At 43.0% G+C, this 26,237-nt stretch overlaps 39 non-coding genes across 39 annotated transcripts; all 39 read right to left on the minus strand.

Annotated features, from left to right (window-relative positions):
• Positions 1 to 244: 244 nt before the first annotated feature.
• trnay-gua (transfer RNA tyrosine (anticodon GUA)) lies at positions 245 to 334 on the minus strand. Its single transcript is given in 2 exon segments — positions 245 to 280; positions 298 to 334. It is a non-coding gene; the product is annotated as a tRNA-Tyr (tRNA).
• Positions 335 to 665: 331 nt separating this feature from the next.
• trnay-gua (transfer RNA tyrosine (anticodon GUA)) lies at positions 666 to 755 on the minus strand. The gene is given in 2 exon segments: positions 666 to 701; positions 719 to 755. It is a non-coding gene; the product is annotated as a tRNA-Tyr (tRNA).
• A 533-nt stretch (positions 756 to 1,288) lies between these two features.
• On the minus strand, positions 1,289 to 1,378 carry trnay-gua (transfer RNA tyrosine (anticodon GUA)). Its single transcript is given in 2 exon segments — positions 1,289 to 1,324; positions 1,342 to 1,378. It is a non-coding gene; the product is annotated as a tRNA-Tyr (tRNA).
• A 331-nt stretch (positions 1,379 to 1,709) lies between these two features.
• trnay-gua (transfer RNA tyrosine (anticodon GUA)) lies at positions 1,710 to 1,799 on the minus strand. The gene is given in 2 exon segments: positions 1,710 to 1,745; positions 1,763 to 1,799. It is a non-coding gene; the product is annotated as a tRNA-Tyr (tRNA).
• A 752-nt stretch (positions 1,800 to 2,551) lies between these two features.
• On the minus strand, positions 2,552 to 2,641 carry trnay-gua (transfer RNA tyrosine (anticodon GUA)). Its single transcript is given in 2 exon segments — positions 2,552 to 2,587; positions 2,605 to 2,641. It is a non-coding gene; the product is annotated as a tRNA-Tyr (tRNA).
• A 331-nt stretch (positions 2,642 to 2,972) lies between these two features.
• Positions 2,973 to 3,062, minus strand: trnay-gua (transfer RNA tyrosine (anticodon GUA)). Its single transcript is given in 2 exon segments — positions 2,973 to 3,008; positions 3,026 to 3,062. It is a non-coding gene; the product is annotated as a tRNA-Tyr (tRNA).
• Positions 3,063 to 3,393: 331 nt separating this feature from the next.
• Positions 3,394 to 3,483, minus strand: trnay-gua (transfer RNA tyrosine (anticodon GUA)). Its single transcript is given in 2 exon segments — positions 3,394 to 3,429; positions 3,447 to 3,483. It is a non-coding gene; the product is annotated as a tRNA-Tyr (tRNA).
• A 752-nt stretch (positions 3,484 to 4,235) lies between these two features.
• Positions 4,236 to 4,325, minus strand: trnay-gua (transfer RNA tyrosine (anticodon GUA)). The gene is given in 2 exon segments: positions 4,236 to 4,271; positions 4,289 to 4,325. It is a non-coding gene; the product is annotated as a tRNA-Tyr (tRNA).
• Positions 4,326 to 4,656: 331 nt separating this feature from the next.
• trnay-gua (transfer RNA tyrosine (anticodon GUA)) lies at positions 4,657 to 4,746 on the minus strand. Its single transcript is given in 2 exon segments — positions 4,657 to 4,692; positions 4,710 to 4,746. It is a non-coding gene; the product is annotated as a tRNA-Tyr (tRNA).
• Positions 4,747 to 5,077: 331 nt separating this feature from the next.
• Positions 5,078 to 5,167, minus strand: trnay-gua (transfer RNA tyrosine (anticodon GUA)). Its single transcript is given in 2 exon segments — positions 5,078 to 5,113; positions 5,131 to 5,167. It is a non-coding gene; the product is annotated as a tRNA-Tyr (tRNA).
• A 752-nt stretch (positions 5,168 to 5,919) lies between these two features.
• Positions 5,920 to 6,009, minus strand: trnay-gua (transfer RNA tyrosine (anticodon GUA)). Its single transcript is given in 2 exon segments — positions 5,920 to 5,955; positions 5,973 to 6,009. It is a non-coding gene; the product is annotated as a tRNA-Tyr (tRNA).
• A 331-nt stretch (positions 6,010 to 6,340) lies between these two features.
• trnay-gua (transfer RNA tyrosine (anticodon GUA)) lies at positions 6,341 to 6,430 on the minus strand. The gene is given in 2 exon segments: positions 6,341 to 6,376; positions 6,394 to 6,430. It is a non-coding gene; the product is annotated as a tRNA-Tyr (tRNA).
• A 331-nt stretch (positions 6,431 to 6,761) lies between these two features.
• On the minus strand, positions 6,762 to 6,851 carry trnay-gua (transfer RNA tyrosine (anticodon GUA)). The gene is given in 2 exon segments: positions 6,762 to 6,797; positions 6,815 to 6,851. It is a non-coding gene; the product is annotated as a tRNA-Tyr (tRNA).
• A 331-nt stretch (positions 6,852 to 7,182) lies between these two features.
• trnay-gua (transfer RNA tyrosine (anticodon GUA)) lies at positions 7,183 to 7,272 on the minus strand. The gene is given in 2 exon segments: positions 7,183 to 7,218; positions 7,236 to 7,272. It is a non-coding gene; the product is annotated as a tRNA-Tyr (tRNA).
• Positions 7,273 to 7,603: 331 nt separating this feature from the next.
• trnay-gua (transfer RNA tyrosine (anticodon GUA)) lies at positions 7,604 to 7,693 on the minus strand. The gene is given in 2 exon segments: positions 7,604 to 7,639; positions 7,657 to 7,693. It is a non-coding gene; the product is annotated as a tRNA-Tyr (tRNA).
• Positions 7,694 to 8,445: 752 nt separating this feature from the next.
• On the minus strand, positions 8,446 to 8,535 carry trnay-gua (transfer RNA tyrosine (anticodon GUA)). Its single transcript is given in 2 exon segments — positions 8,446 to 8,481; positions 8,499 to 8,535. It is a non-coding gene; the product is annotated as a tRNA-Tyr (tRNA).
• Positions 8,536 to 10,128: 1,593 nt separating this feature from the next.
• On the minus strand, positions 10,129 to 10,218 carry trnay-gua (transfer RNA tyrosine (anticodon GUA)). Its single transcript is given in 2 exon segments — positions 10,129 to 10,164; positions 10,182 to 10,218. It is a non-coding gene; the product is annotated as a tRNA-Tyr (tRNA).
• A 330-nt stretch (positions 10,219 to 10,548) lies between these two features.
• On the minus strand, positions 10,549 to 10,638 carry trnay-gua (transfer RNA tyrosine (anticodon GUA)). The gene is given in 2 exon segments: positions 10,549 to 10,584; positions 10,602 to 10,638. It is a non-coding gene; the product is annotated as a tRNA-Tyr (tRNA).
• A 331-nt stretch (positions 10,639 to 10,969) lies between these two features.
• Positions 10,970 to 11,059, minus strand: trnay-gua (transfer RNA tyrosine (anticodon GUA)). Its single transcript is given in 2 exon segments — positions 10,970 to 11,005; positions 11,023 to 11,059. It is a non-coding gene; the product is annotated as a tRNA-Tyr (tRNA).
• A 331-nt stretch (positions 11,060 to 11,390) lies between these two features.
• trnay-gua (transfer RNA tyrosine (anticodon GUA)) lies at positions 11,391 to 11,480 on the minus strand. Its single transcript is given in 2 exon segments — positions 11,391 to 11,426; positions 11,444 to 11,480. It is a non-coding gene; the product is annotated as a tRNA-Tyr (tRNA).
• Positions 11,481 to 11,811: 331 nt separating this feature from the next.
• trnay-gua (transfer RNA tyrosine (anticodon GUA)) lies at positions 11,812 to 11,901 on the minus strand. The gene is given in 2 exon segments: positions 11,812 to 11,847; positions 11,865 to 11,901. It is a non-coding gene; the product is annotated as a tRNA-Tyr (tRNA).
• A 331-nt stretch (positions 11,902 to 12,232) lies between these two features.
• On the minus strand, positions 12,233 to 12,322 carry trnay-gua (transfer RNA tyrosine (anticodon GUA)). Its single transcript is given in 2 exon segments — positions 12,233 to 12,268; positions 12,286 to 12,322. It is a non-coding gene; the product is annotated as a tRNA-Tyr (tRNA).
• A 331-nt stretch (positions 12,323 to 12,653) lies between these two features.
• On the minus strand, positions 12,654 to 12,743 carry trnay-gua (transfer RNA tyrosine (anticodon GUA)). The gene is given in 2 exon segments: positions 12,654 to 12,689; positions 12,707 to 12,743. It is a non-coding gene; the product is annotated as a tRNA-Tyr (tRNA).
• Positions 12,744 to 13,073: 330 nt separating this feature from the next.
• trnay-gua (transfer RNA tyrosine (anticodon GUA)) lies at positions 13,074 to 13,163 on the minus strand. The gene is given in 2 exon segments: positions 13,074 to 13,109; positions 13,127 to 13,163. It is a non-coding gene; the product is annotated as a tRNA-Tyr (tRNA).
• Positions 13,164 to 13,482: 319 nt separating this feature from the next.
• trnay-gua (transfer RNA tyrosine (anticodon GUA)) lies at positions 13,483 to 13,572 on the minus strand. Its single transcript is given in 2 exon segments — positions 13,483 to 13,518; positions 13,536 to 13,572. It is a non-coding gene; the product is annotated as a tRNA-Tyr (tRNA).
• Positions 13,573 to 13,903: 331 nt separating this feature from the next.
• On the minus strand, positions 13,904 to 13,993 carry trnay-gua (transfer RNA tyrosine (anticodon GUA)). Its single transcript is given in 2 exon segments — positions 13,904 to 13,939; positions 13,957 to 13,993. It is a non-coding gene; the product is annotated as a tRNA-Tyr (tRNA).
• Positions 13,994 to 14,323: 330 nt separating this feature from the next.
• trnay-gua (transfer RNA tyrosine (anticodon GUA)) lies at positions 14,324 to 14,413 on the minus strand. Its single transcript is given in 2 exon segments — positions 14,324 to 14,359; positions 14,377 to 14,413. It is a non-coding gene; the product is annotated as a tRNA-Tyr (tRNA).
• A 1,173-nt stretch (positions 14,414 to 15,586) lies between these two features.
• On the minus strand, positions 15,587 to 15,676 carry trnay-gua (transfer RNA tyrosine (anticodon GUA)). Its single transcript is given in 2 exon segments — positions 15,587 to 15,622; positions 15,640 to 15,676. It is a non-coding gene; the product is annotated as a tRNA-Tyr (tRNA).
• A 331-nt stretch (positions 15,677 to 16,007) lies between these two features.
• Positions 16,008 to 16,097, minus strand: trnay-gua (transfer RNA tyrosine (anticodon GUA)). The gene is given in 2 exon segments: positions 16,008 to 16,043; positions 16,061 to 16,097. It is a non-coding gene; the product is annotated as a tRNA-Tyr (tRNA).
• Positions 16,098 to 16,848: 751 nt separating this feature from the next.
• trnay-gua (transfer RNA tyrosine (anticodon GUA)) lies at positions 16,849 to 16,938 on the minus strand. Its single transcript is given in 2 exon segments — positions 16,849 to 16,884; positions 16,902 to 16,938. It is a non-coding gene; the product is annotated as a tRNA-Tyr (tRNA).
• Positions 16,939 to 17,690: 752 nt separating this feature from the next.
• Positions 17,691 to 17,780, minus strand: trnay-gua (transfer RNA tyrosine (anticodon GUA)). Its single transcript is given in 2 exon segments — positions 17,691 to 17,726; positions 17,744 to 17,780. It is a non-coding gene; the product is annotated as a tRNA-Tyr (tRNA).
• A 331-nt stretch (positions 17,781 to 18,111) lies between these two features.
• Positions 18,112 to 18,201, minus strand: trnay-gua (transfer RNA tyrosine (anticodon GUA)). Its single transcript is given in 2 exon segments — positions 18,112 to 18,147; positions 18,165 to 18,201. It is a non-coding gene; the product is annotated as a tRNA-Tyr (tRNA).
• Positions 18,202 to 18,532: 331 nt separating this feature from the next.
• trnay-gua (transfer RNA tyrosine (anticodon GUA)) lies at positions 18,533 to 18,622 on the minus strand. Its single transcript is given in 2 exon segments — positions 18,533 to 18,568; positions 18,586 to 18,622. It is a non-coding gene; the product is annotated as a tRNA-Tyr (tRNA).
• Positions 18,623 to 18,953: 331 nt separating this feature from the next.
• trnay-gua (transfer RNA tyrosine (anticodon GUA)) lies at positions 18,954 to 19,043 on the minus strand. The gene is given in 2 exon segments: positions 18,954 to 18,989; positions 19,007 to 19,043. It is a non-coding gene; the product is annotated as a tRNA-Tyr (tRNA).
• Positions 19,044 to 19,374: 331 nt separating this feature from the next.
• On the minus strand, positions 19,375 to 19,464 carry trnay-gua (transfer RNA tyrosine (anticodon GUA)). The gene is given in 2 exon segments: positions 19,375 to 19,410; positions 19,428 to 19,464. It is a non-coding gene; the product is annotated as a tRNA-Tyr (tRNA).
• Positions 19,465 to 20,637: 1,173 nt separating this feature from the next.
• On the minus strand, positions 20,638 to 20,727 carry trnay-gua (transfer RNA tyrosine (anticodon GUA)). Its single transcript is given in 2 exon segments — positions 20,638 to 20,673; positions 20,691 to 20,727. It is a non-coding gene; the product is annotated as a tRNA-Tyr (tRNA).
• A 752-nt stretch (positions 20,728 to 21,479) lies between these two features.
• trnay-gua (transfer RNA tyrosine (anticodon GUA)) lies at positions 21,480 to 21,569 on the minus strand. The gene is given in 2 exon segments: positions 21,480 to 21,515; positions 21,533 to 21,569. It is a non-coding gene; the product is annotated as a tRNA-Tyr (tRNA).
• A 751-nt stretch (positions 21,570 to 22,320) lies between these two features.
• Positions 22,321 to 22,410, minus strand: trnay-gua (transfer RNA tyrosine (anticodon GUA)). Its single transcript is given in 2 exon segments — positions 22,321 to 22,356; positions 22,374 to 22,410. It is a non-coding gene; the product is annotated as a tRNA-Tyr (tRNA).
• A 331-nt stretch (positions 22,411 to 22,741) lies between these two features.
• trnay-gua (transfer RNA tyrosine (anticodon GUA)) lies at positions 22,742 to 22,831 on the minus strand. Its single transcript is given in 2 exon segments — positions 22,742 to 22,777; positions 22,795 to 22,831. It is a non-coding gene; the product is annotated as a tRNA-Tyr (tRNA).
• Between the last annotated feature and the right edge of the window lie 3,406 nt (positions 22,832 to 26,237).

Here is a 26,237-nt window from a genome sequence, read left to right on the forward strand (position 1 = left end):
AACGGCCTAATTGTTTTTAGGAAATCAAGAACTTTCATGATAAACCCATTAAGAATCCACTTAAAGTCATTGAGAAACCGCCACACAAAGTTGACATGATGTGCTACGCGGTACAACATTGAGGTCTGCCAGGTATTGCACCATATGTTGTTAAGTCCCACTGATCAAGTGACAAAACCAGCCATCTTTTGAACGATTGCATTGAAATTCTTCTTAGTAGAACATGGCAGTGATGAAAAACTCCTCCTTCGAGCCGGAGTTGAACCAGCGACCTAAGGATACCTGTCATTTATCAACCTACAGTCCTCCGCTCTACCAACTGAGCTATCGAAGGGTGAGGGGGTAAAAAGAGAAAGTGGTTTTTCATCAATTTCCGTTTGGAAAACGACATTATGGGTTGACCATGAAAAACAGCCACCTCCACAACCTGATTGTTTTTAGGAAACCAAGAACTTTCATGATAAACCTATTAAGAATCCACTAAAAGTCATTGAGAAAGCACCACACAAAGGGAACATGATATGCTATGCGATACAACATTGAGGTCTGCCAGGTATTGCACCATCTGTTGTTAAGTCCCACTGATCAAGTGACAAAACCAGCCATCTCTGGAGCAATTGCATTGAAATTCTTCCTAGTAGAACATGGCAGTGATGAAAAACTCCTCCTTCGAGCCGGAGTTGAACCAGCGACCTAAGGATACCTGTCATTTATCAACCTACAGTCCTCCGCTCTACCAACTGAGCTATCGAAGGGTGAGGAGGTAAAAAGAGAAAGTGGTTTTCCATCAATTTCCGTTTGGAAAACGACATTATGGGTTGACCATGAAAAACAGCCACCTCCACAACCTGATTGTTTTTAGGAAACCAAGAACTTTCATGATAAACCTATTAAGAATCCACTAAAAGGGGCGCGCAGGTGGTCGAGTGGTTAGAGCGCATACCATATACGCAGCCGACCCTGGTTCGAATCCCGATCGGAGGTCCTTTGCTGCATGTCACACCCCCCTCTCTCTCCCATGTTTCCTGTCTATCTACTGATAAATAAAGGTGTCTATGCCAACAAAATCTTTAAAAAAAAAAAAAAAAAAAAAAAAGAATCCACTAAAAGTCATTGAGAAAGCACCACACAAAGGGAACATGATATGCTATGCGATACAACATTGAGGTCTGCCAGGTATTGCACCATCTGTTGTTAAGTCCCACTGATCAAGTGACAAAACCAGCCATCTCTGGAGCAATTGCATTGAAATTCTACCTAGTAGAACATGGCAGTGATGAAAAACTCCTCCTTCGAGCCGGAGTTGAACCAGCGACCTAAGGATACCTGTCATTTATCAACCTACAGTCCTCCGCTCTACCAACTGAGCTATCGAAGGGTGAGGAGGTAAAAAGAGAAAGTGGTTTTCCATCAATTTCCGTTTGGAAAACGACATCATGGGTTGACCATGAAAAACAGCCACCTCCACAACCTGATTGTTTTTAGGAAACCAAGAACTTTCATGATAAACCTATTAAGAATCCACTGAAAGTCATTGAGAAAGCACCACACAAAGGGAACATGATATGCTATGCGATACAACATTGAGGTCTGCCAGGTATTGCACCATCTGTTGTTAAGTCCCACTGATCAAGTGACAAAACCAGCCATCTCTGGAGCAATTGCATTGAAATTCTTCCTAGTAGAACATGGCAGTGATGAAAAACTCCTCCTTCGAGCCGGAGTTGAACCAGCGACCTAAGGATACCTGTCATTTATCAACCTACAGTCCTCCGCTCTACCAACTGAGCTATCGAAGGGTGAGGAGGTGAAAAGAGAAAGTGGTTTTCCATCAATTTCCGTTTGGAAAACGACATTATGGGTTGACCATGAAAAACAGCCACCTCCACAACCTGATTGTTTTTAGGAAACCAAGAACTTTCATGATAAACCTATTAAGAATCCACTAAAAGTCATTGAGAAAGCACCACACAAAGGGAACATGATATGCTATGCGATACAACATTGAGGTCTGCCACGTATTGCACCATCTGTTGTTAAGTCCCACTGATCAAGTGACAAAACCAGCCATCTCTGGAGCAATTGCATTGAAATTCTTCCTCGTAGAACATGGCAGTGATGAAAAACTCCTCCTTCGAGCCGGAGTTGAACCAGCGACCTAAGGATACCTGTCATTTATCAACCTACAGTCCTCCCCTCTACCAACTGAGCTATCGAAGGGTGAGGAAGTGAAAAGAGAAAGTGGTTTTCCATCAATTTCCGTTTGGAAAACGACATTATGGGTTGACCATGAAAAACAGCCACCTCCACAACCTGATTGTTTTTAGGAAACCAAGAACTTTCATGATAAACCTATTAAGAATCCACTAAAAGTCATTGAGAAAGCACCACACAAAGGGAACATGATATGCTATGCGATACAACATTGAGGTCTGCCAGGTATTGCACCATCTGATGTTAAGTCCCACTGATCAAGTGACAAAACCAGCCATCTCTGGAGCAATTGCATTGAAATTCTTCCTAGTAGAACATGGCAGTGATGAAAAACTCCTCCTTCGAGCCGGAGTTGAACCAGCGACCTAAGGATACCTGTCATTTATCAACCTACAGTCCTCCGCTCTACCAACTGAGCTATCGAAGGGTGAGGCGGTAAAAAGAGAAAGTGGTTTTCCATCAATTTCCGTTTGGAAAACGACATTATGGGTTGACCATGAAAAACAGCCACCTCCACAACCTGATTGTTTTTAGGAAACCAAGAACTTTCATGATAAACCTATTAAGAATCCACTAAAAGTCATTGAGAAAGCACCACACAAAGGGAACATGATATGCTATGCGATACAACATTGAGGTCTGCCAGGTATTGCACCATCTGTTGTTAAGTCCCACTGATCAAGTGACAAAACCAGCCATCTCTGGAGCAATTGCATTGAAATTCTTCCTCGTAGAACATGGCAGTGATGAAAAACTCCTCCTTCGAGCCGGAGTTGAACCAGCGACCTAAGGATACCTGTCATTTATCAACCTACAGTCCTCCGCTCTACCAACTGAGCTATCGAAGGGTGAGGAGGTAAAAAGAGAAAGTGGTTTTCCATCAATTTCCGTTTGGAAAACGACATCATGGGTTGACCATGAAAAACAGCCACCTCCACAACCTGATTGTTTTTAGGAAACCAAGAACTTTCATGATAAACCCATTAAGAATGCACTTAAAGTCATTGAGAAAGCGCCACACAAAGTTGACATGATGTGCTACGCGGTACAACATTGAGGTCTGCCAGGTATTGCACCATCTGTTGTTAAGTCCCACTGATCAAGTGACAAAACCAGCCATCTCTGGAGCAATTGCATTGAAATTCTTCCTAGTAGAACATGGCAGTGATGAAAAACTCCTCCTTCGAGCCGGAGTTGAACCAGCGACCTAAGGATACCTGTCATTTATCAACCTACAGTCCTCCGCTCTACCAACTGAGCTATCGAAGGGTGAGGAAGTGAAAAGAGAAAGTGGTTTTCCATCAATTTCCGTTTGGAAAACGACATTATGGGTTGACCATGAAAAACAGCCACCTCCACAACCTGATTGCTTTTAGGAAACCAAGAACTTTCATGATAAACCTATTAAGAATCCACTAAAAGTCATTGAGAAAGCACCACACAAAGGGAACATGATGTGCTATGCGATACAACATTGAGGTCTGCCACGTATTGCACCATCTGTTGTTAAGTCCCACTGATCAAGTGACAAAACCAGCCATCTCTGGAGCAATTGCATTGAAATTCTTCCTCGTAGAACATGGCAGTGATGAAAAACTCCTCCTTCGAGCCGGAGTTGAACCAGCGACCTAAGGATACCTGTCATTTATCAACCTACAGTCCTCCACTCTACCAACTGAGCTATCGAAGGGTGAGGAGGTAAAAAGAGAAAGTGGTTTTCCATCAATTTCTGTTTGGAAAACGACATCATGGGTTGACCATGAAAAACAGCCACCTCCACAACCTGATTGTTTTTAGGAAACCAAGAACTTTCATGATAAACCTATTAAGAATCCACTAAAAGTCATTGAGAAAGCACCACACAAAGGGAACATGATATGCTATGCGATACAACATTGAGGTCTGCCACGTATTGCACCATCTGTTGTTAAGTCCCACTGATCAAGTGACAAAACCAGCCATCTCTGGAGCAATTGCATTGAAATTCTTCCTCGTAGAACATGGCAGTGATGAAAAACTCCTCCTTCGAGCCGGAGTTGAACCAGCGACCTAAGGATACCTGTCATTTATCAACCTACAGTCCTCCGCTCTACCAACTGAGCTATCGAAGGGTGAGGAGGTAAAAAGAGAAAGTGGTTTTCCATCAATTTCCGTTTGGAAAACGACATCATGGGTTGACCATGAAAAACAGCCACCTCCACAACCTGATTGTTTTTAGGAAACCAAGAACTTTCATGATAAACCTATTAAGAATCCACTGAAAGTCATTGAGAAAGCACCACACAAAGGGAACATGATATGCTATGCGATACAACATTGAGGTCTGCCAGGTATTGCACCATCTGTTGTTAAGTCCCACTGATCAAGTGACAAAACCAGCCATCTCTGGAGCAATTGCATTGAAATTCTTCCTAGTAGAACATGGCAGTGATGAAAAACTCCTCCTTCGAGCCGGAGTTGAACCAGCGACCTAAGGATACCTGTCATTTATCAACCTACAGTCCTCCGCTCTACCAACTGAGCTATCGAAGGGTGAGGAAGTGAAAAGAGAAAGTGGTTTTCCATCAATTTCCGTTTGGAAAACGACATCATGGGTTGACCATGAAAAACAGCCACCTCCACAACCTGATTGTTTTTAGGAAACCAAGAACTTTCATGATAAACCTATTAAGAATCCACTAAAAGTCATTGAGAAAGCACCACACAAAGGGAACATGATATGCTATGCGATACAACATTGAGGTCTGCCAGGTATTGCACCATCTGTTGTTAAGTCCCACTGATCAAGTGACAAAACCAGCCATCTCTGGAGCAATTGCATTGAAATTCTTCCTAGTAGAACATGGCAGTGATGAAAAACTCCTCCTTCGAGCCGGAGTTGAACCAGCGACCTAAGGATACCTGTCATTTATCAACCTACAGTCCTCCGCTCTACCAACTGAGCTATCGAAGGGTGAGGAGGTAAAAAGAGAAAGTGGTTTTCCATCAATTTCCGTTTGGAAAACGACATTATGGGTTGACCATGAAAAACAGCCACCTCCACAACCTGATTGTTTTTAGGAAACCAAGAACTTTCATGATAAACCTATTAAGAATCCACTAAAAGTCATTGAGAAAGCACCACACAAAGGGAACATGATATGCTATGCGATACAACATTGAGGTCTGCCAGGTATTGCACCATCTGTTGTTAAGTCCCACTGATCAAGTGACAAAACCAGCCATCTCTGGAGCAATTGCATTGAAATTCTACCTAGTAGAACATGGCAGTGATGAAAAACTCCTCCTTCGAGCCGGAGTTGAACCAGCGACCTAAGGATACCTGTCATTTATCAACCTACAGTCCTCCGCTCTACCAACTGAGCTATCAAAGGGTGAGGCGGTAAAAAGAGAAAGTGGTTTTCCATCAATTTCCGTTTGGAAAACGACATTATGGGTTGACCATGAAAAACAGCCACCTCCACAACCTGATTGTTTTTAGGAAACCAAGAACTTTCATGATAAACCTATTAAGAATCCACTAAAAGTCATTGAGAAAGCACCACACAAAGGGAACATGATATGCTATGCGATACAACATTGAGGTCTGCCACGTATTGCACCATCTGTTGTTAAGTCCCACTGATCAAGTGACAAAACCAGCCATCTCTGGAGCAATTGCATTGAAATTCTTCCTCGTAGAACATGGCAGTGATGAAAAACTCCTCCTTCGAGCCGGAGTTGAACCAGCGACCTAAGGATACCTGTCATTTATCAACCTACAGTCCTCCGCTCTACCAACTGAGCTATCGAAGGGTGAGGCGGTAAAAAGAGAAAGTGGTTTTCCATCAATTTCCGTTTGGAAAACAACATTATGGGTTGACCATGAAAAACAGCAACCTCAACGGCCTAATTGTTTTTAGGAAATCAAGAACTTTCATGATAAACCCATTAAGAATCCACTTAAAGTCATTGAGAAACCGCCACACAAAGTTGACATGATGTGCTACGCGGTACAACATTGAGGTCTGCCAGGTATTGCACCATATGTTGTTAAGTCCCACTGATCAAGTGACAAAACCAGCCATCTTTTGAACGATTGCATTGAAATTCTTCTTAGTAGAACATGGCAGTGATGAAAAACTCCTCCTTCGAGCCGGAGTTGAACCAGCGACCTAAGGATACCTGTCATTTATCAACCTACAGTCCTCCGCTCTACCAACTGAGCTATCGAAGGGTGAGGGGGTAAAAAGAGAAAGTGGTTTTTCATCAATTTCCGTTTGGAAAACGACATTATGGGTTGACCATGAAAAACAGCCACCTCCACAACCTGATTGTTTTTAGGAAACCAAGAACTTTCATGATAAACCTATTAAGAATCCACTAAAAGTCATTGAGAAAGCACCACACAAAGGGAACATGATATGCTATGCGATACAACATTGAGGTCTGCCAGGTATTGCACCATCTGTTGTTAAGTCCCACTGATCAAGTGACAAAACCAGCCATCTCTGGAGCAATTGCATTGAAATTCTTCCTAGTAGAACATGGCAGTGATGAAAAACTCCTCCTTCGAGCCGGAGTTGAACCAGCGACCTAAGGATACCTGTCATTTATCAACCTACAGTCCTCCGCTCTACCAACTGAGCTATCGAAGGGTGAGGAGGTAAAAAGAGAAAGTGGTTTTCCATCAATTTCCGTTTGGAAAACGACATTATGGGTTGACCATGAAAAACAGCCACCTCCACAACCTGATTGTTTTTAGGAAACCAAGAACTTTCATGATAAACCTATTAAGAATCCACTAAAAGTCATTGAGAAAGCACCACACAAAGGGAACATGATATGCTATGCGATACAACATTGAGGTCTGCCACGTATTGCACCATCTGTTGTTAAGTCCCACTGATCAAGTGACAAAACCAGCCATCTCTGGAGCAATTGCATTGAAATTCTTCCTCGTAGAACATGGCAGTGATGAAAAACTCCTCCTTCGAGCCGGAGTTGAACCAGCGACCTAAGGATACCTGTCATTTATCAACCTACAGTCCTCCGCTCTACCAACTGAGCTATCGAAGGGTGAGGAAGTGAAAAGAGAAAGTGGTTTTCCATCAATTTCCGTTTGGAAAACGACATTATGGGTTGACCATGAAAAACAGCCACCTCCACAACCTGATTGTTTTTAGGAAACCAAGAACTTTCATGATAAACCTATTAAGAATCCACTAAAAGTCATTGAGAAAGCACCACACAAAGGGAACATGATATGCTATGCGATACAACATTGAGGTCTGCCAGGTATTGCACCATCTGTTGTTAAGTCCCACTGATCAAGTGACAAAACCAGCCATCTCTGGAGCAATTGCATTGAAATTCTTCCTAGTAGAACATGGCAGTGATGAAAAACTCCTCCTTCGAGCCGGAGTTGAACCAGCGACCTAAGGATACCTGTCATTTATCAACCTACAGTCCTCCGCTCTACCAACTGAGCTATCGAAGGGTGAGGAGGTAAAAAGAGAAAGTGGTTTTCCATCAATTTCCGTTTGGAAAACAACATCATGGGTTGACCATGAAAAACAGCCACCTCCACAACCTGATTGTTTTTAGGAAACCAAGAACTTTCATGATAAACCCATTAAGAATGCACTTAAAGTCATTGAGAAAGCGCCTCACAAAGTTGACATGATGTGCTACGCGGTACAACATTGAGGTCTGCCAGGTATTGCACCATCTGTTGTTAAGTCCCACTGATCAAGTGACAAAACCAGCCATCTCTGGAGCAATTGCATTGAAATTCTTCCTCGTAGAACATGGCAGTGATGAAAAACTCCTCCTTCGAGCCGGAGTTGAACCAGCAACCTAAGGATACCTGTCATTTATCAACCTACAGTCCTCCGCTCTACCAACTGAGCTATCGAAGGGTGAGGAGGTAAAAAGAGAAAGTGGTTTTCCATCAATTTCCGTTTGGAAAACGACATCATGGGTTGACCATGAAAAACAGCCACCTCCACAACCTGATTGTTTTTAGGAAACCAAGAACTTTCATGATAAACCTATTAAGAATCCACTAAAAGTCATTGAGAAAGCACCACACAAAGGGAACATGATGTGCTATGCGATACAACATTGAGGTCTGCCACGTATTGCACCATCTGTTGTTAAGTCCCACTGATCAAGTGACAAAACCAGCCATCTCTGGAGCAATTGCATTGAAATTCTTCCTCGTAGAACATGGCAGTGATGAAAAACTCCTCCTTCGAGCCGGAGTTGAACCAGCGACCTAAGGATACCTGTCATTTATCAACCTACAGTCCTCCGCTCTACCAACTGAGCTATCGAAGGGTGAGGAAGTGAAAAGAGAAAGTGGTTTTCCATCAATTTCCGTTTGGAAAACGACATCATGGGTTGACCATGAAAAACAGCCACCTCCACAACCTGATTGTTTTTAGGAAACCAAGAACTTTCATGATAAACCCATTAAGAATGCACTTAAAGTCATTGAGAAAGCGCCACACAAAGTTGACATGATGTGCTACGCGGTACAACATTGAGGTCTGCCAGGTATTGCACCATCTGTTGTTAAGTCCCACTGATCAAGTGACAAAACCAGCCATCTCTGGAGCAATTGCATTGAAATTCTTCCTAGTAGAACATGGCAGTGATGAAAAACTCCTCCTTCAAGCCGGAGTTGAACCAGCGACCTAAGGATACCTGTCATTTATCAACCTACAGTCCTCCGCTCTACCAACTGAGCTATCGAAGGGTGAGGAAGTGAAAAGAGAAAGTGGTTTTCCATCAATTTCCGTTTGGAAAACGACATCATGGGTTGACCATGAAAACAGCCACCTCCACAACCTGATTGTTTTTAGGAAACCAAGAACTTTCATGATAAACCCATTAAGAATGCACTTAAAGTCATTGAGAAAGCGCCACACAAAGTTGACATGATGTGCTACGCGGTACAACATTGAGGTCTGCCAGGTATTGCACCATCTGTTGTTAAGTCCCACTGATCAAGTGACAAAACCAGCCATCTCTGGAGCAATTGCATTGAAATTCTTCCTAGTAGAACATGGCAGTGATGAAAAACTCCTCCTTCGAGCCGGAGTTGAACCAGCAACCTAAGGATACCTGTCATTTATCAACCTACAGTCCTCCGCTCTACCAACTGAGCTATCGAAGGGTGAGGAAGTGAAAAGAGAAAGTGGTTTTCCATCAATTTCCGTTTGGAAAACGACATTATGGGTTGACCATGAAAAACAGCCACCTCCACAACCTGATTGCTTTTAGGAAACCAAGAACTTTCATGATAAACCTATTAAGAATCCACTAAAAGTCATTGAGAAAGCACCACACAAAGGGAACATGATGTGCTATGCGATACAACATTGAGGTCTGCCACGTATTGCACCATCTGTTGTTAAGTCCCACTGATCAAGTGACAAAACCAGCCATCTCTGGAGCAATTGCATTGAAATTCTTCCTCGTAGAACATGGCAGTGATGAAAAACTCCTCCTTCGAGCCGGAGTTGAACCAGCGACCTAAGCATACCTGTCATTTATCAACCTACAGTCCTCCGCTCTACCAACTGAGCTATCGAAGGGTGAGGAGGTAAAAAGAGAAAGTGGTTCTCCATCAATTTCCGTTTGGAAAACGACATCATGGGTTGACCATGAAAAACAGCCACCTCCACAACCTGATTGTTTTTAGGAAACCAAGAACTTTCATGATAAACCTATTAAGAATCCACTAAAAGTCATTGAGAAAGCACCACACAAAGGGAACATGATATGCTATGCGATACAACATTGAGGTCTGCCACGTATTGCACCATCTGTTGTTAAGTCCCACTGATCAAGTGACAAAACCAGCCATCTCTGGAGCAATTGCATTGAAATTCTTCCTCGTAGAACATGGCAGTGATGAAAAACTCCTCCTTCGAGCCGGAGTTGAACCAGCGACCTAAGGATACCTGTCATTTATCAACCTACAGTCCTCCGCTCTACCAACTGAGCTATCGAAGGGTGAGGAGGTAAAAAGAGAAAGTGGTTTTCCATCAATTTCCGTTTGGAAAACGACATCATGGGTTGACCATGAAAACAGCCACCTCCACAACCTGATTGTTTTTAGGAAACCAAGAACTTTCATGATAAACCTATTAAGAATCCACTAAAAGTCATTGAGAAAGCACCACACAAAGGGAACATGATATGCTATGCGATACAACATTGAGGTCTGCCACGTATTGCACCATCTGTTGTTAAGTCCCACTGATCAAGTGACAAAACCAGCCATCTCTGGAGCAATTGCATTGAAATTCTTCCTCGTAGAACATGGCAGTGATGAAAAACTCCTCCTTCGAGCCGGAGTTGAACCAGCGACCTAAGGATACCTGTCATTTATCAACCTACAGTCCTCCGCTCTACCAACTGAGCTATCGAAGGGTGAGGAGCTAAAAAGAGAAAGTGGTTTTCCATCAATTTCCGTTTGGAAAACGACATCATGGGTTGACCATGAAAAACAGCCACCTCCACAACCTGATTGTTTTTAGGAAACCAAGAACTTTCATGATAAACCTATTAAGAATCCACTGAAAGTCATTGAGAAAGCACCACACAAAGGGAACATGATATGCTATGCGATACAACATTGAGGTCTGCCAGGTATTGCACCATCTGTTGTTAAGTCCCACTGATCAAGTGACAAAACCAGCCATCTCTGGAGCAATTGCATTGAAATTCTACCTAGTAGAACATGGCAGTGATGAAAAACTCCTCCTTCGAGCCGGAGTTGAACCAGCGACCTAAGGATACCTGTCATTTATCAACCTACAGTCCTCCGCTCTACCAACTGAGCTATCGAAGGGTGAGGAGGTAAAAAGAGAAAGTGGTTTTCCATCAATTTCCGTTTGGAAAACGACATCATGGGTTGACCATGAAAAACAGCCACCTCCACAACCTGATTGTTTTTAGGAAACCAAGAACTTTCATGATAAACCTATTAAGAATCCACTGATAGTCATTGAGAAAGCACCACACAAAGGGAACATGATATGCTATGCGATACAACATTGAGGTCTGCCAGGTATTGCACCATCTGTTGTTAAGTCCCACTGATCAAGTGACAAAACCAGCCATCTCTGGAGCAATTGCATTGAAATTCTTCCTCGTAGAACATGGCAGTGATGAAAAACTCCTCCTTCGAGCCGGAGTTGAACCAGCGACCTAAGGATACCTGTCATTTATCAACCTACAGTCCTCCGCTCTACCAACTGAGCTATCGAAGGGTGAGGGGGTGAAAAGAGAAAGTGGTTTTTCATCAATTTCCGTTTGGAAAACGACATTATGGGTTGACCATGAAAAACAGCCACCTCCACAACCTGATTGTTTTTAGGAAACCAAGAACTTTCATGATAAACCTATTAAGAATCCACTAAAAGTCATTGAGAAAGCACCACACAAAGGGAACATGATATGCTATGCGATACAACATTGAGGTCTGCCAGGTATTGCACCATCTGTTGTTAAGTCCCACTGATCAAGTGACAAAACCAGCCATCTCTGGAGCAATTGCATTGAAATTCTACCTAGTAGAACATGGCAGTGATGAAAAACTCCTCCTTCGAGCCGGAGTTGAACCAGCGACCTAAGGATACCTGTCATTTATCAACCTACAGTCCTCCGCTCTACCAACTGAGCTATCGAAGGGTGAGGAGGTAAAAAGAGAAAGTGGTTTTCCATCAATTTCCGTTTGGAAAACGACATCATGGGTTGACCATGAAAAACAGCCACCTCCACAACCTGATTGTCTTTAGGAAACCAAGAACTTTCATGATAAACCTATTAAGAATCCACTGATAGTCATTGAGAAAGCACCACACAAAGGGAACATGATATGCTATGCGATACAACATTGAGGTCTGCCAGGTATTGCACCATCTGTTGTTAAGTCCCACTGATCAAGTGACAAAACCAGCCATCTCTGGAGCAATTGCATTGAAATTCTTCCTCGTAGAACATGGCAGTGATGAAAAACTCCTCCTTCGAGCCGGAGTTGAACCAGCGACCTAAGGATACCTGTCATTTATCAACCTACAGTCCTCCGCTCTACCAACTGAGCTATCGAAGGGTGAGGAGGTAAAAAGAGAAAGTGGTTTTCCATCAATTTCCGTTTGGAAAACGACATTATGGGTTGACCATGAAAAACAGCCACCTCCACAACCTGATTGTTTTTAGGAAACCAAGAACTTTCATGATAAACCTATTAAGAATCCACTAAAAGTCATTGAGAAAGCACCACACAAAGGGAACATGATATGCTATGCGATACAACATTGAGGTCTGCCAGGTATTGCACCATCTGTTGTTAAGTCCCACTGATCAAGTGACAAAACCAGCCATCTCTGGAGCAATTGCATTGAAATTCTACCTAGTAGAACATGGCAGTGATGAAAAACTCCTCCTTCGAGCCGGAGTTGAACCAGCGACCTAAGGATACCTGTCATTTATCAACCTACAGTCCTCCGCTCTACCAACTGAGCTATCGAAGGGTGAGGAGGTAAAAAGAGAAAGTGGTTTTCCATCAATTTCCGTTTGGAAAACGACATCATGGGTTGACCATGAAAACAGCCACCTCCACAACCTGATTGTTTTTAGGAAACCAAGAACTTTCATGATAAACCTATTAAGAATCCACTAAAAGTCATTGAGAAAGCACCACACAAAGGGAACATGATATGCTATGCGATACAACATTGAGGTCTGCCACGTATTGCACCATCTGTTGTTAAGTCCCACTGATCAAGTGACAAAACCAGCCATCTCTGGAGCAATTGCATTGAAATTCTTCCTCGTAGAACATGGCAGTGATGAAAAACTCCTCCTTCGAGCCGGAGTTGAACCAGCGACCTAAGGATACCTGTCATTTATCAACCTACAGTCCTCCGCTCTACCAACTGAGCTATCGAAGGGTGAGGAGCTAAAAAGAGAAAGTGGTTTTCCATCAATTTCCGTTTGGAAAACGACATCATGGGTTGACCATGAAAAACAGCCACCTCCACAACCTGATTGTTTTTAGGAAACCAAGAACTTTCATGATAAACCTATTAAGAATCCACTGAAAGTCATTGAGAAAGCACCACACAAAGGGAACATGATACAACATTGAGGTCTGCCAGGTATTGCACCATCTGTTGTTAAGTCCCACTGATCAAGTGACAAAACCAGCCATCTCTGGAGCAATTGCATTGAAATTCTTCCTAGTAGAACATGGCAGTGATGAAAAACTCCTCCTTCGAGCCGGAGTTGAACCAGCGACCTAAGGATACCTGTCATTTATCAACCTACAGTCCTCCGCTCTACCAACTGAGCTATCGAAGGGTGAGGAAGTGAAAAGAGAAAGTGGTTTTCCATCAATTTCCGTTTGGAAAACGACATTATGGGTTGACCATGAAAAACAGCCACCTCCACAACCTGATTGTTTTTAGGAAACCAAGAACTTTCATGATAAACCTATTAAGAATCCACTAAAAGTCATTGAGAAAGCACCACACAAAGGGAACATGATATGCTATGCGATACAACATTGAGGTCTGCCAGGTATTGCACCATCTGTTGTTAAGTCCCACTGATCAAGTGACAAAACCAGCCATCTGTGGAGCAATTGCATTGAAATTCTTCCTAGTAGAACATGGCAGTGATGAAAAACTCCTCCTTCGAGCCGGAGTTGAACCAGCGACCTAAGGATACCTGTCATTTATCAACCTACAGTCCTCCGCTCTACCAACTGAGCTATCGAAGGGTGAGTAGGTAAAAAGAGAAAATGGTTTTCCATCAATTTCCGTTTGGAAAACGACATCATGGGTTGACCATGAAAACAGCCACCTCCACAACCTGATTGTTTTTAGGAAACCAAGAACTTTCATGATAAACCTATTAAGAATCCACTAAAAGTCATTGAGAAAGCACCACACAAAGGGAACATGATATGCTATGCGATACAACATTGAGGTCTGCCACGTATTGCACCATCTGTTGTTAAGTCCCACTGATCAAGTGACAAAACCAGCCATCTCTGGAGCAATTGCATTGAAATTCTTCCTCGTAGAACATGGCAGTGATGAAAAACTCCTCCTTCGAGCCGGAGTTGAACCAGCGACCTAAGGATACCTGTCATTTATCAACCTACAGTCCTCCGCTCTACCAACTGAGCTATCGAAGGGTGAGGAGGTAAAAAGAGAAAGTGGTTTTCCATCAATTTCCGTTTGGAAAACGACATCATGGGTTGACCATGAAAAACAGCCACCTCCACAACCTGATTGTTTTTAGGAAACCAAGAACTTTCATGATAAACCTATTAAGAATCCACTGAAAGTCATTGAGAAAGCACCACACAAAGGGAACATGATATGCTATGCGATACAACATTGAGGTCTGCCAGGTATTGCACCATCTGTTGTTAAGTCCCACTGATCAAGTGACAAAACCAGCCATCTCTGGAGCAATTGCATTGAAATTCTTCCTAGTAGAACATGGCAGTGATGAAAAACTCCTCCTTCGAGCCGGAGTTGAACCAGCTACCTAAGGATACCTGTCATTTATCAACCTACAGTCCTCCGCTCTACCAACTGAGCTATCGAAGGGTGAGGAGGTAAAAAGAGAAAGTGGTTTTTCATCAATTTCCGTTTGGAAAAAGACATCATGGGTTGACCATGAAAAACAGCCACCTCCACAACCTGATTGTTTTTAGGAAACCAAGAACTTTCATGATAAACCCATTAAGAATGCACTTAAAGTCATTGAGAAAGCGCCTCACAAAGTTGACATGATGTGCTACGCGGTACAACATTGAGGTCTGCCAGGTATTGCACCATCTGTTGTTAAGTCCCACTGATCAAGTGACAAAACCAGCCATCTCTGGAGCAATTGCATTGAAATTCTTCCTAGTAGAACATGGCAGTGATGAAAAACTCCTCCTTCGAGCCGGAGTTGAACCAGCGACCTAAGGATACCTGTCATTTATCAACCTACAGTCCTCCTCTCTACCAACTGAGCTATCGAAGGGTGAGGAAGTGAAAAGAGAAAGTGGTTTTCCATCAATTTCCGTTTGGAAAACGACATCATGGGTTAACCATGAAAAACAGCCACCTCCACAACCTGATTGTTTTTAGGAAACCAAGAACTTTCATGATAAACCTATTAAGAATCCACTGAAAGTCATTGAGAAAGCACCACACAAAGGGAACATGATATGCTATGCGATACAACATTGAGGTCTGCCAGGTATTGCACCATCTGTTGTTAAGTCCCACTGATCAAGTGACAAAACCAGCCATCTCTGGAGCAATTGCATTGAAATTCTTCCTAGTAGAACATGGCAGTGATGAAAAACTCCTCCTTCGAGCCGGAGTTGAACCAGCGACCTAAGGATACCTGTCATTTATCAACCTACAGTCCTCCGCTCTACCAACTGAGCTATCGAAGGGTGAGGAGGTAAAAAGAGAAAGTGGTTTTCCATCAATTTCCGTTTGGAAAACGACATTATGGGTTGACCATGAAAAACAGCCACCTCCACAACCTGATTGTTTTTAGGAAACCAAGAACTTTCATGATAAACCTATTAAGAATCCACTAAAAGTCATTGAGAAAGCACCACACAAAGGGAACATGATATGCTATGCGATACAACATTGAGGTCTGCCACGTATTGCACCATCTGTTGTTAAGTCCCACTGATCAAGTGACAAAACCAGCCATCTCTGGAGCAATTGCATTGAAATTCTTCCTCGTAGAACATGGCAGTGATGAAAAACTCCTCCTTCGAGCCGGAGTTGAACCAGCGACCTAAGGATACCTGTCATTTATCAACCTACAGTCCTCCGCTCTACCAACTGAGCTATCGAAGGGTGAGGAGGTAAAAAGAGAAAGTGGTTTTCCATCAATTTCCGTTTGGAAAACGACATCATGGGTTGACCATGAAAAACAGCCACCTCCACAACCTGATTGTTTTTAGGAAACCAAGAATTTTCATGATAAACCTATTAAGAATCCACTAAAAGTCATTGAGAAAGCACCACACAAAGGGAACATGATATGCTATGCGATACAACATTGAGGTCTGCCACGTATTGCACCATCTGTTGTTAAGTCCCACTGATCAAGTGACAAAACCAGCCATCTCTGGAGCAATTGCATTGAAATTCTTCCTCGTAGAACATGGCAGTGATGAAAAACTCCTCCTTCGAGCCGGAGTTGAACCAGCGACCTAAGGATACCTGTCATTTATCAACCTACAGTCCTCCCCTCTACCAACTGAGCTATCGAAGGGTGAGGAGGTAAAAAGAGAAAGTGGTTTTCCATCAATTTCCGTTTGGAAAACGACATCATGGGTTGACCATGAAAACAGCCACCTCCACAACCTGATTGTTTTTAGGAAACCAAGAACTTTCATGATAAACCTATTAAGACTCCACTAAAAGTCATTGAGAAAGCACCACACAAAGGGAACATGATATGCTATGCGATACAACATTGAGGTCTGCCACGTATTGCACCATCTGTTGTTAAGTCCCACTGATCAAGTGACAAAACCAGCCATCTCTGGAGCAATTGCATTGAAATTCTTCCTCGTAGAACATGGCAGTGATGAAAAACTCCTCCTTCGAGCCGGAGTTGAACCAGCGACCTAAGGATACCTGTCATTTATCAACCTACAGTCCTCCGCTCTACCAACTGAGCTATCGAAGGGTGAGGAGGTAAAAAGAGAAAGTGGTTTTTCATCAATTTCCGTTTGGAAAAAGACATCATGGGTTGACCATGAAAAACAGCCACCTCCACAACCTGATTGTTTTTAGGAAACCAAGAACTTTCATGATAAACCCATTAAGAATGCACTTAAAGTCATTGAGAAAGCGCCTCACAAAGTTGACATGATGTGCTACGCGGTACAACATTGAGGTCTGCCACGTATTGCACCATCTGTTGTTAAGTCCCACTGATCAAGTGACAAAACCAGCCATCTCTGGAGCAATTGCATTGAAATTCTTCCTAGTAGAACATGGCAGTGATGAAAAACTCCTCCTTCGCGCCGGAGTTGAACCAGCGACCTAAGGATACCTGTCATTTATCAACCTACAGTCCTCCGCTCTACCAACTGAGCTATCGAAGGGTGAGGAAGTGAAAAGAGAAAGTGGTTTTCCATCAATTTCCGTTTGGAAAACGACATCATGGGTTAACCATGAAAAACAGCCACCTCCACAACCTGATTGTTTTTAGGAAACCAAGAACTTTCATGATAAACCTATTAAGAATCCACTGAGAGTCATTGAGAAAGCACCACACAAAGGGAACATGATATGCTATGCGATACAACATTGAGGTCTGCCACGTATTGCACCATCTGTTGTTAAGTCCCACTGATCAAGTGACAAAACCAGCCATCTCTGGAGCAATTGCATTGAAATTCTTCCTCGTAGAACATGGCAGTGATGAAAAACTCCTCCTTCGAGCCGGAGTTGAACCAGCGACCTAAGGATACCTGTCATTTATCAACCTACAGTCCTCCGCTCTACCAACTGAGCTATCGAAGGGTGAGGAGGTAAAAAGAGAAAGTGGTTTTCCATCAATTTCCGTTTGGAAAACGACATCATGGGTTGACCATGAAAAACAGCCACCTCCAAAACCTGATTGTTTTTAGGAAACCAAGAACTTTCATGATAAACCCATTAAGAATGCACTTAAAGTCATTGAGAAAGCGCCTCACAAAGTTGACATGATGTGCTACGCGGTACAACATTGAGGTCTGCCAGGTATTGCACCATCTGTTGTTAAGTCCCACTGATCAAGTGACAAAACCAGCCATCTCTGGAGCAATTGCATTGAAATTCTTCCTCGAAGAACATGGCAGTGATGAAAAACTCCTCCTTCGAGCCGGAGTTGAACCAGCGACCTAAGGATACCTGTCATTTATCAACCTACAGTCCTCCGCTCTACCAACTGAGCTATCGAAGGGTGAGGAGGTAAAAAGAGAAAGTGGTTTTCCATCAATTTCCGTTTGGAAAACGACATCATGGGTTGACCATGAAAAACAGCCACCTCCACAACCTGATTGTTTTTAGGAAACAAGGAATTTTCATGATAAACCTATTAAGAATCCACTAAAAGTCATTGAGAAAGCACCACACAAAGGGAACATGATATGCTATGCGATACAACATTGAGGTCTGCCACGTATTGCACCATCTGTTGTTAAGTCCCACTGATCAAGTGACAAAACCAGCCATCTCTGGAGCAATTGCATTGAAATTCTTCCTCGTAGAACATGGCAGTGATGAAAAACTCCTCCTTCGAGCCGGAGTTGAACCAGCGACCTAAGGATACCTGTCATTTATCAACCTACAGTCCTCCGCTCTACCAACTGAGCTATCGAAGGGTGAGGAGGTAAAAAGAGAAAGTGGTTTTCCATCAATTTCCGTTTGGAAAACGACATCATGGGTTGACCATGAAAAACAGCCACCTCCACAACCTGATTGTTTTTAGGAAACCAAGAATTTTCATGATAAACCTATTAAGAATCCACTGAGAGTCATTGAGAAAGCACCACACAAAGGGAACATGATATGCTATGCGATACAACATTGAGGTCTGCCACGTATTGCACCATCTGTTGTTAAGTCCCACTGATCAAGTGACAAAACCAGCCATCTCTGGAGCAATTGCATTGAAATTCTTCCTAGTAGAACATGGCAGTGATGAAAAACTCCTCCTTCGAGCCGGAGTTGAACCAGCGACCTAAGGATACCTGTCATTTATCAACCTACAGTCCTCCGCTCTACCAACTGAGCTATCGAAGGGTGAGGAAGTGAAAAGAGAAAGTGGTTTTCCATCAATTTCCGTTTGGAAAACGACATCATGGGTTGACCATGAAAAACAGCCACCTCCACAACCTGATTGTTTTTAGGAAACCAAGAACTTTCATGATAAACCTATTAAGAATCCACTGAGAGTCATTGAGAAAGCACCACACAAAGGGAACATGATATGCTATGCGATACAACATTGAGGTCTACCACGTATTGCACCATCTGTTGTTAAGTCCCACTGATCAAGTGACAAAACCAGCCATCTCTGGAGCAATTGCATTGAAATTCTTCCTCGTAGAACATGGCAGTGATGAAAAACTCCTCCTTCGAGCCGGAGTTGAACCAGCGACCTAAGGATACCTGTCATTTATCAACCTACAGTCCTCCGCTCTACCAACTGAGCTATCGAAGGGTGAGGAGGTAAAAAGAGAAAGTGGTTTTCCATCAATTTCCGTTTGGAAAACGACATCATGGGTTGACCATGAAAAACAGCCACCTCCACAACCTGATTGTTTTTAGGAAACCAAGAACTTTCATGATAAACCCATTAAGAATGCACTTAAAGTCATTGAGAAAGCGCCTCACAAAGTTGACATGATGTGCTACGCGGTACAACATTGAGGTCTGCCAGGTATTGCACCATCTGTTGTTAAGTCCCACTGATCAAGTGACAAAACCAGCCATCTCTGGAGCAATTGCATTGAAATTCTTCCTAGTAGAACATGGCAGTGATGAAAAACTCCTCCTTCGAGCCGGAGTTGAACCAGCTACCTAAGGATACCTGTCATTTATCAACCTACAGTCCTCCGCTCTACCAACTGAGCTATCGAAGGGTGAGGAGGTAAAAAGAGAAAGTAGTTTTTCATCAATTTCCGTTTGGAAAAAGACATCATGGGTTGACCATGAAAAACAGCCACCTCCACAACCTGATTGTTTTTAGGAAACCAAGAACTTTCATGATAAACCCATTAAGAATGCACTTAAAGTCATTGAGAAAGCGCCTCACAAAGTTGACATGATGTGCTACGCGGTACAACATTGAGGTCTGCCAGGTATTGCACCATCTGTTGTTAAGTCCCACTGATCAAGTGACAAAACCTGCCATCTCTGGAGCAATTGCATTGAAATTCTTCCTAGTAGAACATGGCAGTGATGAAAAACTCCTCCTTCGAGCCGGAGTTGAACCAGCGACCTAAGGATACCTGTCATTTATCAACCTACAGTCCTCCTCTCTACCAACTGAGCTATCGAAGGGTGAGGAAGTGAAAAGAGAAAGTGGTTTTCCATCAATTTCCGTTTGGAAAACGACATCATGGGTTAACCATGAAAAACAGCCACCTCCACAACCTGATTGTTTTTAGGAAACCAAGAACTTTCATGATAAACCTATTAAGAATCCACTGAAAGTCATTGAGAAAGCACCACACAAAGGGAACATGATATGCTATGCGATACAACATTGAGGTCTGCCAGGTATTGCACCATCTGTTGTTAAGTCCCACTGATCAAGTGACAAAACCAGCCATCTCTGGAGCAATTGCATTGAAATTCTTCCTAGTAGAACATGGCAGTGATGAAAAACTCCTCCTTCGAGCCGGAGTTGAACCAGCGACCTAAGGATACCTGTCATTTATCAACCTACAGTCCTCCGCTCTACCAACTGAGCTATCGAAGGGTGAGGAGGTAAAAAGAGAAAGTGGTTTTCCATCAATTTCCGTTTGGAAAACGACATTATGGGTTGACCATGAAAAACAGCCACCTCCACAACCTGATTGTTTTTAGGAAACCAAGAACTTTCATGATAAACCTATTAAGAATCCACTAAAAGTCATTGAGAAAGCACCACACAAAGGGAACATGATATGCTATGCGATACAACATTGAGGTCTGCCACGTATTGCACCATCTGTTGTTAAGTCCCACTGATCAAGTGACAAAACCAGCCATCTCTGGAGCAATTGCATTGAAATTCTTCCTCGTAGAACATGGCAGTGATGAAAAACTCCTCCTTCGAGCCGGAGTTGAACCAGCGACCAAAGGATACCTGTCATTTATCAACCTACAGTCCTCCGCTCTACCAACTGAGCTATCGAAGGGTGAGGAGGTAAAAAGAGAAAGTGGTTTTCCATCAATTTCCGTTTGGAAAACGACATCATGGGTTGACCATGAAAAACAGCCACCTCCACAACCTGATTGTTTTTAGGAAACCAAGAATTTTCATGATAAACCTATTAAGAATCCACTAAAAGTCATTGAGAAAGCACCACACAAAGGGAACATGATATGCTATGCGATACAACATTGAGGTCTGCCACGTATTGCACCATCTGTTGTTAAGTCCCACTGATCAAGTGACAAAACCAGCCATCTCTGGAGCAATTGCATTGAAATTCTTCCTCGTAGAACATGGCAGTGATGAAAAACTCCTCCTTCGAGCCGGAGTTGAACCAGCGACCTAAGGATACCTGTCATTTATCAACCTACAGTCCTCCGCTCTACCAACTGAGCTATCGAAGGGTGAGGAGGTAAAAAGAGAAAGTGGTTTTCCATCAATTTCCGTTTGGAAAACGACATCATGGGTTGACCATGAAAACAGCCACCTCCACAACCTGATTGTTTTTAGGAAACCAAGAACTTTCATGATAAACCTATTAAGACTCCACTAAAAGTCATTGAGAAAGCACCACACAAAGGGAACATGATATGCTATGCGATACAACATTGAGGTCTGCCACGTATTGCACCATCTGTTGTTAAGTCCCACTGATCAAGTGACAAAACCAGCCATCTCTGGAGCAATTGCATTGAAATTCTTCCTCGTAGAACATGGCAGTGATGAAAAACTCCTCCTTCGAGCCGGAGTTGAACCAGCGACCTAAGGATACCTGTCATTTATCAACCTACAGTCCTCCTCTCTACCAACTGAGCTATCGAAGGGTGAGGAGGTAAAAAGAGAAAGTGGTTTTTCATCAATTTCCGTTTGGAAAAAGACATCATGGGTTGACCATGAAAAACAGCCACCTCCACAACCTGATTGTTTTTAGGAAACCAAGAACTTTCATGATAAACCCATTAAGAATGCACTTAAAGTCATTGAGAAAGCGCCTCACAAAGTTGACATGATGTGCTACGCGGTACAACATTGAGGTCTGCCACGTATTGCACCATCTGTTGTTAAGTCCCACTGATCAAGTGACAAAACCAGCCATCTCTGGAGCAATTGCATTGAAATTCTTCCTAGTAGAACATGGCAGTGATGAAAAACTCCTCCTTCGAGCCGGAGTTGAACCAGCGACCTAAGGATACCTGTCATTTATCAACCTACAGTCCTCCGCTCTACCAACTGAGCTATCGAAGGGTGAGGAAGTGAAAAGAGAAAGTGGTTTTCCATCAATTTCCGTTTGGAAAACGACATCATGGGTTAACCATGAAAAACAGCCACCTCCACAACCTGATTGTTTTTAGGAAACCAAGAACTTTCATGATAAACCTATTAAGAATCCACTGAGAGTCATTGAGAAAGCACCACACAAAGGGAACATGATATGCTATGCGATACAACATTGAGGTCTGCCACGTATTGCACCATCTGTTGTTAAGTCCCACTGATCAAGTGACAAAACCAGCCATCTCTGGAGCAATTGCATTGAAATTCTTCCTCGTAGAACATGGCAGTGATGAAAAACTCCTCCTTCGAGCCGGAGTTGAACCAGCGACCTAAGGATACCTGTCATTTATCAACCTACAGTCCTCCGCTCTACCAACTGAGCTATCGAAGGGTGAGGAGGTAAAAAGAGAAAGTGGTTTTCCATCAATTTCCGTTTGGAAAACGACATCATGGGTTGACCATGAAAAACAGCCACCTCCAAAACCTGATTGTTTTTAGGAAACCAAGAACTTTCATGATAAACCCATTAAGAATGCACTTAAAGTCATTGAGAAAGCGCCTCACAAAGTTGACATGATGTGCTACGCGGTACAACATTGAGGTCTGCCAGGTATTGCACCATCTGTTGTTAAGTCCCACTGATCAAGTGACAAAACCAGCCATCTCTGGAGCAATTGCATTGAAATTCTTCCTCGAAGAACATGGCAGTGATGAAAAACTCCTCCTTCGAGCCGGAGTTGAACCAGCGACCTAAGGATACCTGTCATTTATCAACCTACAGTCCTCCGCTCTACCAACTGAGCTATCGAAGGGTGAGGAAGTGAAAAGAGAAAGTGGTTTTCCATCAATTTCCGTTTGGAAAACGACATCATGGGTTAACCATGAAAAACAGCCACCTCCACAACCTGATTGTTTTTAGGAAACCAAGAACTTTCATGATAAACCTATTAAGAATCCACTGAGAGTCATTGAGAAAGCACCACACAAAGGGAACATGATATGCTATGCGATACAACATTGAGGTCTGCCACGTATTGCACCATCTGTTGTTAAGTCCCACTGATCAAGTGACAAAACCAGCCATCTCTGGAGCAATTGCATTGAAATTCTTCCTCGTAGAACATGGCAGTGATGAAAAACTCCTCCTTCGAGCCGGAGTTGAACCAGCGACCTAAGGATACCTGTCATTTATCAACCTACAGTCCTCCGCTCTACCAACTGAGCTATCGAAGGGTGAGGAGGTAAAAAGAGAAAGTGGTTTTCCATCAATTTCCGTTTGGAAAACGACATCATGGGTTGACCATGAAAAACAGCCACCTCCAAAACCTGATTGTTTTTAGGAAACCAAGAACTTTCATGATAAACCCATTAAGAATGCACTTAAAGTCATTGAGAAAGCGCCTCACAAAGTTGACATGATGTGCTACGCGGTACAACATTGAGGTCTGCCAGGTATTGCACCATCTGTTGTTAAGTCCCACTGATCAAGTGACAAAACCAGCCATCTCTGGAGCAATTGCATTGAAATTCTTCCTCGAAGAACATGGCAGTGATGAAAAACTCCTCCTTCGAGCCGGAGTTGAACCAGCGACCTAAGGATACCTGTCATTTATCAACCTACAGTCCTCCGCTCTACCAACTGAGCTATCGAAGGGTGAGGAGGTAAAAAGAGAAAGTGGTTTTCCATCAATTTCCGTTTGGAAAACGACATCATGGGTTGACCATGAAAAACAGCCACCTCCACAACCTGATTGTTTTTAGGAAACCAAGAATTTTCATGATAAACCTATTAAGAATCCACTAAAAGTCATTGAGAAAGCACCACACAAAGGGAACATGATATGCTATGCGATACAACATTGAGGTCTGCCACGTATTGCACCATCTGTTGTTAAGTCCCACTGATCAAGTGACAAAACCAGCCATCTCTGGAGCAATTGCATTGAAATTCTTCCTCGTAGAACATGGCAGTGATGAAAAACTCCTCCTTCGAGCCGGAGTTGAACCAGCGACCTAAGGATACCTGTCATTTATCAACCTACAGTCCTCCGCTCTACCAACTGAGCTATCGAAGGGTGAGGAGGTAAAAAGAGAAAGTGGTTTTCCATCAATTTCCGTTTGGAAAACGACATCATGGGTTGACCATGAAAAACAGCCACCTCCACAACCTGATTGTTTTTAGGAAACCAAGAATTTTCATGATAAACCTATTAAGAATCCACTGAGAGTCATTGAGAAAGCACCACACAAAGGGAACATGATATGCTATGCGATACAACATTGAGGTCTGCCACGTATTGCACCATCTGTTGTTAAGTCCCACTGATCAAGTGACAAAACCAGCCATCTCTGGAGCAATTGCATTGAAATTCTTCCTAGTAGAACATGGCAGTGATGAAAAACTCCTCCTTCGAGCCGGAGTTGAACCAGCGACCTAAGGATACCTGTCATTTATCAACCTACAGTCCTCCGCTCTACCAACTGAGCTATCGAAGGGTGAGGAAGTGAAAAGAGAAAGTGGTTTTCCATCAATTTCCGTTTGGAAAACGACATCATGGGTTGACCATGAAAAACAGCCACCTCCACAACCTGATTGTTTTTAGGAAACCAAGAACTTTCATGATAAACCTATTAAGAATCCACTGAGAGTCATTGAGAAAGCACCACACAAAGGGAACATGATATGCTATGCGATACAACATTGAGGTCTACCACGTATTGCACCATCTGTTGTTAAGTCCCACTGATCAAGTGACAAAACCAGCCATCTCTGGAGCAATTGCATTGAAATTCTTCCTCGTAGAACATGGCAGTGATGAAAAACTCCTCCTTCGAGCCGGAGTTGAACCAGCGACCTAAGGATACCTGTCATTTATCAACCTACAGTCCTCCGCTCTACCAACTGAGCTATCGAAGGGTGAGGAGGTAAAAAGAGAAAGTGGTTTTCCATCAATTTCCGTTTGGAAAACGACATCATGGGTTGACCATGAAAAACAGCCACCTCCACAACCTGATTGTTTTTAGGAAACCAAGAACTTTCATGATAAACCCATTAAGAATGCACTTAAAGTCATTGAGAAAGCGCCTCACAAAGTTGACATGATGTGCTACGCGGTACAACATTGAGGTCTGCCAGGTATTGCACCATCTGTTGTTAAGTCCCACTGATCAAGTGACAAAACCAGCCATCTCTGGAGCAATTGCATTGAAATTCTTCCTAGTAGAACATGGCAGTGATGAAAAACTCCTCCTTCGAGCCGGAGTTGAACCAGCTACCTAAGGATACCTGTCATTTATCAACCTACAGTCCTCCGCTCTACCAACTGAGCTATCGAAGGGTGAGGAGGTAAAAAGAGAAAGTGGTTTTTCATCAATTTCCGTTTGGAAAAAGACATCATGGGTTGACCATGAAAAACAGCCACCTCCACAACCTGATTGTTTTTAGGAAACCAAGAACTTTCATGATAAACCTATTAAGAATCCACTGAGAGTCATTGAGAAAGCACCACACAAAGGGAACATGATATGCTATGCGATACAACATTGAGGTCTACCACGTATTGCACCATCTGTTGTTAAGTCCCACTGATCAAGTGACAAAACCAGCCATCTCTGGAGCAATTGCATTGAAATTCTTCCTCGTAGAACATGGCAGTGATGAAAAACTCCTCCTTCGAGCCGGAGTTGAACCAGCGACCTAAGGATACCTGTCATTTATCAACCTACAGTCCTCCGCTCTACCAACTGAGCTATCGAAGGGTGAGGAGGTAAAAAGAGAAAGTGGTTTTCCATCAATT

The sequence above is a fragment of the Scomber japonicus genome, chromosome 13 (genome assembly GCF_027409825.1).
Source record: "Scomber japonicus isolate fScoJap1 chromosome 13, fScoJap1.pri, whole genome shotgun sequence".
Taxonomy (NCBI): Eukaryota; Metazoa; Chordata; class Actinopteri; order Scombriformes; family Scombridae; genus Scomber; species Scomber japonicus.